Below are 13,500 nucleotides of genomic sequence, written 5' to 3' on the forward strand. Positions count from 1 at the left end.
AATTTGTGGCATTTAACATACAGAAAATGATGCTGATTTTCATACATGTATTATAACATTATGGGAATATCGCAGTGAATCTTCAAAGCACTAGGTGGTCTGCACTCTACAATGTGACCTGTGCGATTATATCGGTAAATAATGTCTGCCTGTTCCGAGCCACCAATCGCACCAAAGAACAAGGAGCAGCAAAATAGAAAACAGACTACATGTATGTCCAGTATTATACCCACATCATGGTAAATAGCCGTACCCGGAACATTGAGATAATTATAACGTTACCGTAAAAGCCCGTGTATAGGTCCCGGGTGTATATAATAGCAGGCTCGATTTCCTGGGCGTATGCAAGGGCACGTGCGTTATTTTGGAACCGGGTGTATACTTTAATAGAATTAAAATATTGAAACTCTTCTCTTACTCAATGGCTGGATCCATTTCATCTTGTAGCTAAGCATGCACATTATAATACATGCACAGTATCCCTACTTCAATGAACCAGAAACAGTGTTCTCGTTCGGAAGAGCGATCCTATAAACCACATCCATCCATCAACATAACAGTAAGTACAGTCACCTTCGCTAATAACGACTGCGGATATAACGACAATTCGCGAATAACGACAGAATTTCCATGCCCAGAGCAAAGTCCCATCCCAGTGTAATACATATAATGAGACTTCGGGTATAACGACACTTCACGAATAAGGACACCTTTTTGATGCCCTGCCGAGTGTCGTTATAAGCGAAGTTGACTGTATTGAGTGTCGGTTCCTGTACTGGTCCATGCACCGAGCAGAATAATAAGTGATCCAGTGTTCATTATATAATTCCTTTGTTTGTTGAGGGAATGGAAAGGGGCCAGTCTGACGAAAAAAATCAGGGCTGCAACGGGTAGGGGTTTGGTCGGGTAGCGGGCTCGGGTATTTTTGTCAAGTCGACGGAATAGTGCGAGCTCCAGTGTGGGGAGCAAACCCTTTCGTAATAATTATCGCCAAAGTCGCAACCATTATTTCTAGGGCTCAAACGGTTAGTCCGATTAACTGGTTGCAGACCGGTTACGAAGAATTAACGGTTAGCCGATAAAGATAACGGTTACGCAGTAACTTTTCAGTCAATTTTTCATGTATCAGGTCGTTGCAAAGTATGCACTTTCGCAGCCTGTCGCACACGTACGCAATTTCTGGGCTGTCAACTCGGTCATATCTGGTCTCTTCGTGTGAGAGTATGTATGAATGAGCATGCAAGAGAATGTACATGTGTGCGTTGTACTGAATAGGGTACATTTTTTGAATGAGTAATAGTCAAATAAACGGTTAAAAAAGAGTCCGCAGGATTGCCATGGCTTATAGGTTATAACCGTTAAACCGACCGTTAGCTTAGCAGTTAACCGTTCGGGGTAAAACCATGACCGTTTGAGCCCTAATTATTTCGTACTACTATTATAGGTATTCAATAGAAACAGTTGCAAAATCCTTTAGATGAGCATGTCACAACAAAGCGTTCTGACATGCGCATCCTCAAAAATAGTCATGATCGGCTCCTCATCAAATGTCAAAATAAGCAATGATGAATGGCTGAAAGACGACATTCACGAGCTAGGTAACGTGTCACAGAGCTCAGAAATGTATAAATTCAGGGGTATAGTACCAATCAATCTGCCAGAGCTGCGGTAGAAAGATGTGGGATAGGCCAAAAATTGACCAAAAGAGTCTATCCAATTCCAGCATACCTGCCTGCACATCATCACATCAAGAGCCATTTGGCTCGTAGGTGACCTCTTTTTGGCCTCCTTGATGATTACTGATCCTCTTCTTCAATCTTCTTCACTTCCTCTTTGACTTTTCCGTCACTTCCCTCAAGTTCCCAGCTCTTCCTGGTTGTATGTCAATGGTGTTGTGAGGTGCAGCGCAGAAACGCGATGCTATCTGGTTTCAATGTTCAGCCGGATTCTACATTTATTCTCCAAGAGCGTGTTCAATCATGAGCATTATAGGTGAAGCCAAGTCGGAAACCCAGCCTTCCCTGGTGGCCCACTCTCCAAGGATAGGGCAATAAACGTACTATCAGATGTATGATGCATATGCAGGGCGCAGTCATGTTGACTCCATCATACGTGACGATGATGCCACGCGGTTCAGTGCAGCACGGCCACGTCCGTACATTGCCTCGGGCTCAGGCCCGGCGTAGCGTTTCATATGTCTGCTACTGAAATGATCTTGGAAAACATGATCACAGGTTTAAGAGAATCACGTAGCCACCACAGGTCTTCGTATAAATAGACCGTTGGACATTGACAACTGTACAAAGCTTCAATAGCGGCCCGGGTGATGAATTCTGCCCATACTAATACAGGCCTGTTGATTTCCCATTTGCAAATGAATTTCTCAGACGTGAATGGACGTCTTCTCACCACACATAGTGAAATACCAAGGCAAATATCACGCTTGGCCTGGTCACTGATTACGATGGGATGTGGACTGGTACAGCTGACAGCATGCTGATTCGATCACAAATTGCAGAAATTACTCATTATTTTACAAACGAAATCCAGTCATCTATATCTCCCACTCAATGTCTGACGCCGAAAAAAGAGAGAGAGAGACTGAGAGTACGTAGAACTAGTGTTGACATCACTTTAGTACTTACTCAAGTCACATCAAAATCCTTATCAGCGGGCTCCAGGCTGTGGAACGCCTCCACTCAGTGGGTCTGAATGTTCGACAACGTCAACCATTACTTCTTCAAAGAATCGTCATCTACTGTTTACTGAGTGGTGTGCGGCCAGTCGCCAAGTACTCGTACCATGCCAGTGCGAGTACTGATTACGATGATGCCGTTCACAAGGGAGTAGTAAAATACCTACTCCGCGCCCAGCTCACAATCGATCGATTTGGTTTCTTTTTTTTGTTGCGCGATCGATCGATTTTGCGCGATCGATCGATCGTTGCGCGATCTGTCGATCGACAGATCGCGCAGCAAAATCGATCGATGTGGCAGATCCATAGATGGCGCACAACATAGCTAGTTCAGGTAGTACAGGGGCTGGGGTGAGGGAAACCGTCACTCGGACTCGTACTCCCCCCAACGCACACTCTACCAACCGTACCCGCACTTCCCAAACATCGACACATGTACACCAGACCTCATCACGCACTGAAACACCACCGGCTGCACCAACCAGATCAACATTGGCTACAACTAGTACAAGTGAAAATACGGGAAGCAGTTCGGATGGCTGGGCCGAAGTTGTACGGCGTCGGGTCACGTCCCGGTACGTGAAGCCTGTGGCCCCAGCTAACCCCAACATCCTTACAGGCGTAGAAAAAGTCGCGAAATCTGTGTTCTACGTGGGCAATGTCCACATGGAGTGTAGCGCTAACGCAATTACTGACTGGTGCAAGGACCGTGAGGTTGAGGTGCTCAATTGCAGTATTAGCGAATCCCGGACCTTTGGCACAGCATATGCACGACTGACGGTCCTAGCGACGGATGAAGGCAAAATACTCAGTGCAGGATTTTGGCCGGCAACAATTAGCCACACCGTCCGTAAGTGGCGCTTTGCCGACGGTACCAATGTGACTGAACGTGGTGGTGATAGTTCCTCGTCATAATCATGTTGTCTATGTCTTCCCTCAACTTGCATGCTACCCCATTCTACCCCAGATCAGAATCCGACCTAACGCTGATAACCATGAATTGTCGGTCTCTCGTCAATAAATTAGCTGAACTTTCGATTGTTCTGGAGAGCACTAAGCCAAGTATTGTTTGCCTCACGGAGACCTGGCTGTGCCCATCTGTTTCCGTGCATGTACCGGGCTATTCCTGTTTCAGAAGAGACAGACCAGCACACGAGAACAGAAATGCACACTCTTTCACTAGAGGATATGGTGGTGTCGCGGTGCTTGTCCGGACTGATGCTTTTCAACATATTCTCCACAGGCCCGACCTGCAGCGTCAGGGCTGTGAATCTACCTGGGTGGAAGTTAAGTCTCAATGCACCCCTAACCCTATTCTTGTATGTTGCATGTATCGACCCCCTTCCCAAACGGCGGTACAATTGTCCTTCTTCTCGGATATGCTGGTCGATGCTATACAGTCCTCTTGCTATGACGAGTGTGACTTCTTCCTGACGGGGGATTTTAATGCCAAACATAATGATTGGTGCTCTTCTGACTCCACCTCTACAGCCGGTACCAACCTACAGACAGTTTTTTCAATGCTTGGGCTCCAACAACTAGTGAGTTTCCCAACATACACTTCATCAGCGGGTGCCAACTCATGTCTTGACTTGTTGGTAACCAACAAACCCCAACATGTCCTCTCAGTCGACCACGCAGCTCCTCTTGGCACATCTGATCATCTGCAGGTTGTTTGTACGCTCAACTATGCATCGTGCTCGACACCACAAGCGACTGCTAAATCGTCCCTCCATCCCCAGGCTCAGTACAGGTATAAACAAGTGCCTACCCATGTCTGGCAGGTTGTGAATGAAGACTTGTCTAGGTTGGACTGGTCATTACTTCATCGGCATTCTGATGTTGATGATGCCATTGTCCTGTTTGATGCTTTACTACAGTCAGCATTCCATCGTCATCTGTTGCCTTACAAAGTTATTCCGCGGACAGGAGACTACATTAGGCCTCGTCCTACTATGCGGGATGCATCCCGACCCTGGATCACTCCGGACCTCAAGTGTGCTGTGAAACTGAAGCGAGATTTGTATAGCATTTATAGGAAGTATCCAACCAGTGAAAACTTCATTGCCTTTAAGCGCAAGCGTAACGAAGTGAAATGTTTGTCACGTACCCTCCATCGTCAGTATGTACAGTCGGTTCATGCCACCCTGTCTTCCCATGATCGCCCTAGTCTCCATCAATTTCTCCGCCATCTCCGTAAGAACTGTAGTCGGGAGCCGATCCGATCAATGACAGCTTCAGACGGCACGGTAGCAACAGATCCCGCAGACATAGCAGACATATTGAACACGCAGTTTACGTCGTTTGGACTTCCTGACGACCCTACGTGGCCTATACCACCACTCACCCCTTCACCCTCAATACCTGCGTCCCTCCTATCATTGTCGACTGGTACAGCCCAAGTGAGGAAATATCTCCGTAATCTGAAAACTGGCAAGTCCCCTGGTCAATTGGTCCAAAGCAGGACTGTCCTGCTCAAAACAGGACGGTTGCACAGCCTGAATTTTGCGGCAAATTATCGAGGCGACCGGAGCAGAATCTGTTCGGCCTACCGAGCAGGGTTTCAGCGACAAGACTTAGTGGTACTGATGGGATGGCATCTTCGTGCCAAATTTCTCGGGCAGTTGCCTTCAGATTTGGGCAATCCTTCTGGATCAGAGTAGTGGCTACGGATTGAAGTATCCCATAGCAGGAGAAGACAAGAGGACCGTCACCTTCAAGAGCATAAGTTGCCTGCACAAAGTGCTTGCCGATATCAATGATTTTGAAGGCCGCCAGCTGAAGGCGGATTGCATGTGCACTGTGGGGTGCTTCAACGAGGTCCAACAGCTTCCTTGTTGTCGCTGGTGCTGATCTCGAAGAAATGGCCATACGTCATCAAAGTAAATGCTGACTTGGTTCAGCATCTCCCATTTGGACCACCATCTGGTCGGCGAGTAACTTCTCATGGACGTTCCAGTGGTGACCTTCCAGGCAAGCTTCACTTTCTGGCTATGAGCAAAAAATGAAGTGCAGAGTTGCGCAACATTGTCCAGCTCTGGAAAGCCAAATCTCCTGCCAGCCTTGTTCAACGTGTGCGAAAAGCACACAACGTCAACCATGTTTGGGTAGAACATGGAAAGACTTGGAACAGCAGCAGTGTTGACACTGGCACCGTCGCTCATTGCTGCTAGCACAAGCTCGGCATGGTGCTGGTACCATGTGGCAATACACTTGTTGATAACCTGGGCTAGCTGTGGTGCAGTAACTGTACTGCCTTGGCAACAGTGGTGAGTTGCACACGCCGTTGCTGGATCTTCCAGTCGTCATTTTTTTTTACTAGAGCCACGTAAACCCGTCATGTGTGAGCCATGAATAAGGGGAGTGGTGGCGTGGTCTGGGACGCTCTGCCGACCTTGGGTCCCGGCTTCATCACAACCAGGCGCGCCGATAGAAGAGAGAGAGAGGAAGAAAGAGAGAGAGAGAGAGAGAGAGAGAGAGAGAGAGAGAGAGAGAGAGAGAGAGAGAGAGAGAGAGAGAGAGAGAGAGAGAGAGAGAGAGAGAGAGAGAGAGAGAGAGAGAGAGAGAGAGAGAGAGAGAGAGAGAGAGAGAGAGAGAGAGAGAGAGAGAGAGAGAGAGAGAGAGAGAGAGAGAGAGAGAGAGAGAGAGAGAGAGAGAGAGAGAGAGAGAGAGAGAGAGAGAGAGAGAGAGAGAGAGAGAGAGAGAGAGAGAGATAGAGAGAGAGAGAGAGAGAGAGAGAGAGAGATAGAGAGATAGAGAGATAGAGAGAGAGAGAGAGAGAGAGAGAGAGAGAGAGAGAGAGAGAGAGAGAGAGAGAGAGAGAGAGAGAGAGAGAGAGAGAGAGAGAGAGAGAGAGAGAGAGAGAGAGAGAGAGAGAGAGAGAGAGAGAGAGAGAGAAGAGAAGAGAGAGAGAGAGAGAGAGAGAGAGAGAGAGAGAGAGAGAGAGAGAGAGAGAACAATAGCGATGGCTTCACCCAATCTTGTTGTACTGAAGTACCATCAAAATATCAAACTAATGGGGTGATCCCTTTGCTCTGATGCCAGCAGTATCCGCTCTTCATCCAGTATGGCTGGTATGTACTCACTCATGCAAGCAGATGACGTCAGCCGAAACGTCTCCTCAAGCAATGGTAGAAGTTCGTCGATTTTGGTCAGAGGGATTCCAGCACGAAGGAAGTGCTCTACAGCTGACATCCTGTGAAGTCTTCGTGCCAAAGGCAGGGTTTCACCCACTGTGCCAAAGGCAGGGTTTCACCCACTGGCCGCACGTCTTTGGCACGCTTCTGCATACTTTCGTAAGAAGTAAGAAGACCTTACAGTATGATACAGTGACTATGGTCTGTTGGGAATGCCCAAGTAAAATAATAAAATACAATACAATACAAAAAACACTTTCGGTGAGTCCTTGCTGGCGTTTTTTCTCCTTCCGGTCAGCTTCAATAGCGCGAACATGTTTGCCTGATCCCACGTGCTTCTTCACGGAACTATTTTTCTGGCTAAGACAATCATGGCACACACGACAGAATAATTGGCCGTCTCTACGAATTAACGAGGCTCTGGTTTGGAAATTCGTTAATGCGATCCACGATGCTATTAATACGGAGCATCAGCAAATCGAATTTTCGATTGAAATTCGAGAATCGTCACGAGAAGCACTCAATCAGTCGAAACTAGGGCTTTGTTCGACTGAAAAATGCCCGCAAAGAGAAAATACTTTTCGAATGCTCCGCGCGTGCTCTAGTACACCATGTAGGTCTACACGGCGCACTACGAGTAGATCTACTCATACTTGCGCATGTAGCTACTAGTTCTTACTGTAGTTGTTGTTGTTGTTGTTGTTTATTTTACTTCGCAGATTCTAACGGGCAAGTTGCCCAATAACAAGAAAGCGAAGGCAAAGAAAATAATACTAATAAAAGAAATAACCGGGGCAGCAGAAAATGAATAATAGCTTTAAGAACTCAGATGGTGAGCCAAGGAACAAATTTCCATGTTACAAATAATCGCTTTTAAAAGTAAAAAGAAAAGAGCGGGTAGTACAGCAGACTTCCTATTCTGAATTCCCTGAACGAAGCAGAGACATTAGCTGGGTACATTACACAGTAGGAAGAGAGCTACCTCGGTCGACATCAGTGGACGTGGACTACGAGTGGATGCGACATACGAGTGGATGCGACAGCAACAGTGACTGTCGTAGTTGTAAGTGCACATGCGCTATGCACAAGGCACAGTCGAACCGGACTTCTTGACGCTTTTTTCTTTCTTCTCTCTCGAACTGTGAAAAGGTTTGTCAAGTGTGCTTTTCGTTTCATTTCAAGATCCTGGAATCGTGGCTTTTTTTCACCAACTACCAGCCCCGCGGTATATGCCTCCTGCTCCCAGTAACCCTGCTGGCGTTGCCTCGGCATCTGCGTCTATGGTGAGTTCCCCGCAGGGAGAGGGCAACTCAAAGTGTGCCAAATATTTGAGGTTCGACCTCACCATGGATCTCATTCTACTGAGGCAATGTTGGGCCCACCCTCAGCTATTCGTCCGCGGGTCTCCTGATATGCAAGGGCAGGGGATAGCGGAGGAGCTCGGCCGAGATCCGCCTTTTCAAGGGGTCTCCAAGAGAGATCCTATCGCCAATAGCCTGAATCGGAGCATCCGCCGCTTCGCGTCATCCTCAACGGCAATGAGAAACAGCAGCAACTCCGTTCTGTCCAGGTGACCTTCAGTGAACTCAAGGAAGAGAAGCGAATTCAACAAATCGACTTGCTCTGCAACAAACGCAGCCATTGCACATCTCAAAATCCCAGTCCTCAACTACTCAGGCTAGAGAACTCGATTCGAAAATACTGGACTGCGCTACATGCTGAACCTCTTTTTCATTCGAATTTTCGGTCTGATTTTCTCTTTGCCATTCGAATAATCAAATCGAAAATTCGATTTGCTGATGCTCCGTATTCTTCAGCGTTCTTTCACCTCTTATTGGGGCAGGCTTCGGTGAAACATTCTTCAGAACGGTGCGAGGACGAGCAATAGCGGCTGGACGAGGTAAATCTTCCGACTCACTCTCAAAACCAGACTCTTCGGAGAGCTCATAATCTGTACTGGAGGAATCCAACACTTCGCAAAGTGCTCTCGCGGCCATCACGCGGCAGTGCAGCTACAGAAACTCTGCTTCCTGCTGAGAACTGCAATTTTACACCTTGCAAGAGGGAATGCACATAGCACCACTACCGTAGATCTACTGTTTATCTGAAATAAGTCCGAAGGCACTAGAGCCAGCATGCTCTTCCCATTTTCCTACATGACTGTACCGTTTACATACCATGACTGTACCGGTAGTCTGGTATCCCGACATATCACCGAACGACAGTTCACCGAGCGACAGTTCACCGCGCATGTGCAAGGTGCTGGGGAGAAAACACTACCCTCTCTGACATCGCCATCGTAGTAAACACCCTAGCTAAGTACGTTCCTCTGGGTAACCGAGTTTTAATTCATTGTTTTGCTGTTTTTCTCCACTCTCGATCTCCACTGTTGGTTCTGCATGCAGAAGACATACAGTAATAAACTGTTCTCTGGTTCTTGAACTGGAAGGATTGAGTCACTGTCCTATGATGATGCCAAAGTATGAAGGTTGCGATGATATCAAGTGCTGTTTTGGAAATTGAGAGCCAGCATCACACACGTGTGTGCGTGAGTGTGTGTGTGTGTGTGTATGTGTGTGTGTGTGTGTGTGTGTGTGTGTGTGTGTGTGTGTGTGCGTGAGTGTCCATCGCTCTGCCATTCTGCTGTTGTCAATTTCTAAGAGCCACTACTCTCCGCTACTGATCAACTTTGACAAATTAGTTTCATATCTACCTTCACCTCCTGTCCTGATACCTTCCACATCAAAGAGCGGTGTATTCTTTGCTTCAACTTGTTTCTTTAGTGAGATAGTATATTTTCCTATGCTTAATTCTCGTTCAGTTTTCTCCATTTTCTTTTTGCCAGCGACAAATCAACAATAGCGTTTGAAATGTCAATGCCACATCATTGCTAAACATCTCAAGACCGGAATGTGTGTGTGTGTGTGTGTGTGTGCCTGTGTGTGCGCGTGCGTGCATGCGTGTATGTGTGCGTGTATGTGTGTGTGTGTGTGCTTGTGTGTGTGTGTGTGCGTGTTTATGTGTGTGTGTGTGTGTGTGTGTGTGTGTGGACCTCGCCTGCAGCACCTAACTAGCCGAGAATGTACAAGTGCGCGTTGCGATTCACAATACCGACACGCGATTTGCGACAGTTGCGACAAGAAAATGCCTGTCGTGAGCTGTCGCAAGCTGTCGTAATCTGTCACAGAAGTTGAAGAAAGTTCAACTTTCGCGACATGCGACACGCGACATACACAAATGGAGTACAGTTTCGGCCCTGGGTGCACGTGCACTTCAACTTCTGCGACAGGTGTCTTGCGACAGCTCACGACAGGCATTTTCTTGTCGCGACTGTCGCAAATCGCATGTTGCGTCGCAGAAAGTTGTATTGTGGATCGCCCTTTAAGGCCGATTCATACTCTTCATATTGCGTACAGGAAAGCCATCGCGCGACGGCTTTCCCGTACGCGAAATAGTTGAGCTCAGATCACCTTTTTCGCGACGCGACGCGTTTCCCGTACACGAAATGAAGTATGAATCGGCCTTGAAGCGGGATTCACAGAAGCCTTTTTGCGATGCGACACGCGATGTGACGTGATCTGCGACGGGTGCGTGCTATGCGAACTCGCGAAATGCCATTCACAGAAGAAGTCAGCGTTGTCACTTGTGACGTCTTGCTGATTTGGGTACGTCACGATGATATTCGCGCAGTTTGGTGCAACTCGCTACAAATCGCTTGTCGCATTGCAAAAGTTGAGCCAAGCTCAACCAAGCTCAACCAAGCTCAACTTCTGCGACGGCCCAGTTGCGGCAGTTGCGTGGGGTGCGAGATGGGTGCGATTTGGGGATTTCCCGGTTTCGCGGCAGTCGCATCGCAAAAAAAGCTTCTGTGAATCCCGCCTAATAAAAACCCAAAAAGAACCGAAAATCGCCAACACTACAGTCCAGTTCAAAAACATTTACAATCCTGGCGATCACCTGGGGAGTTTGCCGGCTTACCGTGCAGCTGTACGCTGATGATATTGCGTTCTACGTATTCGGCTCTGATGTGGCTACAATTATGCTACGCTTGCAGGATAGTATGCGGTTGCTAGAGCAATACCTTGATGAGAAAGGCCTTCTGCTCAACCCCACTAAAACACAGTTCATGTTGATACGGCGTCCTGCCCTGCCTGCACTGAGCCCAGCCCTGTACCTGACCTGTAAAGGTATTGTCATTTCCCCTGTCTCTACTGTGAAATACCTCGGTATACTAATCGATGAGCATCTAACGTTCCGCCCACAAGTAGAAAAGGTGTGTTCAGTGGTCTTCGCTAAACTAGCCTGTTTTGCTCATGGCCGTCGCAATTTATCAGCTACAGCTCGGAGAACTTTCTTCTTGTCAATTATACAGTCTACTCTAGAATATGCAAGTAATGCGTATGTGCACTGTTTGAAAACTACCCTATATAACAGGCTTGTGACGGTCAGCCATATTGCGATGAAGAAGGCATTTGGTTTAGATAGAATAACCCCAACTGCATTAGTTTTACAACGGTGTCATCTGTATTCGTTTGAGCAACGAGTTAATTTGAAACTATACGTTTTGGTCTATCGCTGCTTGTCATCAATTACTAGCCCCCTCCTTCAGTCACTGTTTCTCCTGCGTTCAGTTGGCCCGCACACAAATGCTCGTACTCGTGGCCAGGATACAGCTGCCTTAGTATTACCTACTGTACATATTGGGTATGGACTGCGCTCAGTTTCTTTTCTGGCGGCAGGTCGGTGGAACACTCTTCCTCCAAACTGTCGTCAGGCACAATCTGCTGGTACTTTTGCTCACCTCACAAAGATTCACCTAGGGTTCCCTGTAACAAGGCCATGCCTGTTGGGACTCCCCTAGTCAAATAATAAATACTACTACTACTACTACTACCGTATGTGGTGCCTGGAAAAACTCGCTGTGAACTCGAAGAAATATTCCGCGCGAAAGCGTGGAAAACTGTGACAACTCGCGCACGCAGGTACAGGTACATGTGCATAAGTCATTGTACGTCTGGTTTGCAACAAACAAGTAATTACGTCTTGCTCGTATCGATATGGAGTCATAGACTGATAGAGGACAAGTCGAAACCGTGGTAAATGTTGAATGGAAGGCATGACAGGCTCCGCACTTTGTCAAGCATTAGGTCAAGGGAATGAGCGGCAACGGGGTCAAAAGATCGTGCCATCCACGTTAAAATTCCGAAAAACCATGTGATGGCCGGCTGCACTCCGAGCAGTAGGCCCAGACAGATCCTGCTGGCAATTCTTTCGGCAATATATTGAAGAATTGAAAGAGCGGAAATTGCTGGCAAAATCGGAGCAAAATGTCGAGATGTTGGGTAAAATCGATGCCTGATACTTGGATTTCTTTGTTTCTTACCCGTTCAGCAGGATACACTGCCAGGACGAGATCACCGAAATATCACTGGGATTCACTGTGGATCGAGTCGATCGACATGATTTTGAAGAACTCAGGGACACGTGCGTGGAAACCCGTGTTGAGAAACGGACCGGTGCGATTTTTATGAAACGTTCACGCGCTGTAAGGGATTGTACGGGAAGTACATGATACAGGCTTTCCGGAGCAAAATGGAGCAAAATATCGAGTTTCTTGTGCCAGGCTCGGCAAAATATCGAAGATTTCGCAGCAACATTTTCAGTCTGTCCAACCTTGCCACGTTCCAAACCAAGACACCTATATAAAATGTACACAAAGGCAATTGTCTCCCATGTAAATGTACACAAATGTTTTGGTCCAAAGCAGGACTGTCCTGCTCAAAACAGGACGGTTGCACAGCCTGAATTTTGCGGCAAATTATCGAGGCGACCGGAGCAGAATCTGTTCGGCCTACCGAGCAGGGTTTCAGCGACAAGACTTAGTGGTACTGATGGGATCGGGCATCTTCGTGCCAAATTTCTCGGGCAGTTGCCTTCAGATTTGGGCAATCCTTCTGGATCAGAGTAGTGGCTACGGATTGAAGTATCCCATAGCAGGAGAAGACAAGAGGACCGTCACCTTCAAGAGCATAAGTTGCCTGCACAAAGTGCTTGCCGATATCAATGATTTTGAAGGCCGCCAGCTGAAGGCGGATTGCATGTGCACTGTGGGGTGCTTCAACGAGGTCCAACAGCTTCCTTGTTGTCGCTGGTGCTGATCTCGAAGAAATGGCCATACGTCATCAAAGTAAATGCTGACTTGGTTCAGCATCTCCCATTTGGACCACCATCTGGTCGGCGAGTAACTTCTCATGGACGTTCCAGTGGTGACCTTCCAGGCAAGCTTCACTTTCTGGCTATGAGCAAAAAATGAAGTGCAGAGTTGCGCAACATTGTCCAGCTCTGGAAAGCCAAATCTCCTGCCAGCCTTGTTCAACGTGTGCGAAAAGCACACAACGTCAACCATGTTTGGGTAGAACATGGAAAGACTTGGAACAGCAGCAGTGTTGACACTGGCACCGTCGCTCATTGCTGCTAGCACAAGCTCGGCATGGTGCTGGTACCATGTGGCAATACACTTGTTGATAACCTGGGCTAGCTGTGGTGCAGTAACTGTACTGCCTTGGCAACAGTGGTGAGTTGCACACGCCGTTGCTGGATCTTCCAGTCGTCATTTTTTTTTACTAGAGCCACGTAAACCCGTCATGTGTGAGCCATGAATAAGGGGAG

Source organism: Sycon ciliatum, chromosome 12, assembly GCF_964019385.1.
Source record: "Sycon ciliatum chromosome 12, ocSycCili1.1, whole genome shotgun sequence".
In the NCBI taxonomy this organism is placed as follows: Eukaryota; Metazoa; Porifera; class Calcarea; order Leucosolenida; family Sycettidae; genus Sycon; species Sycon ciliatum.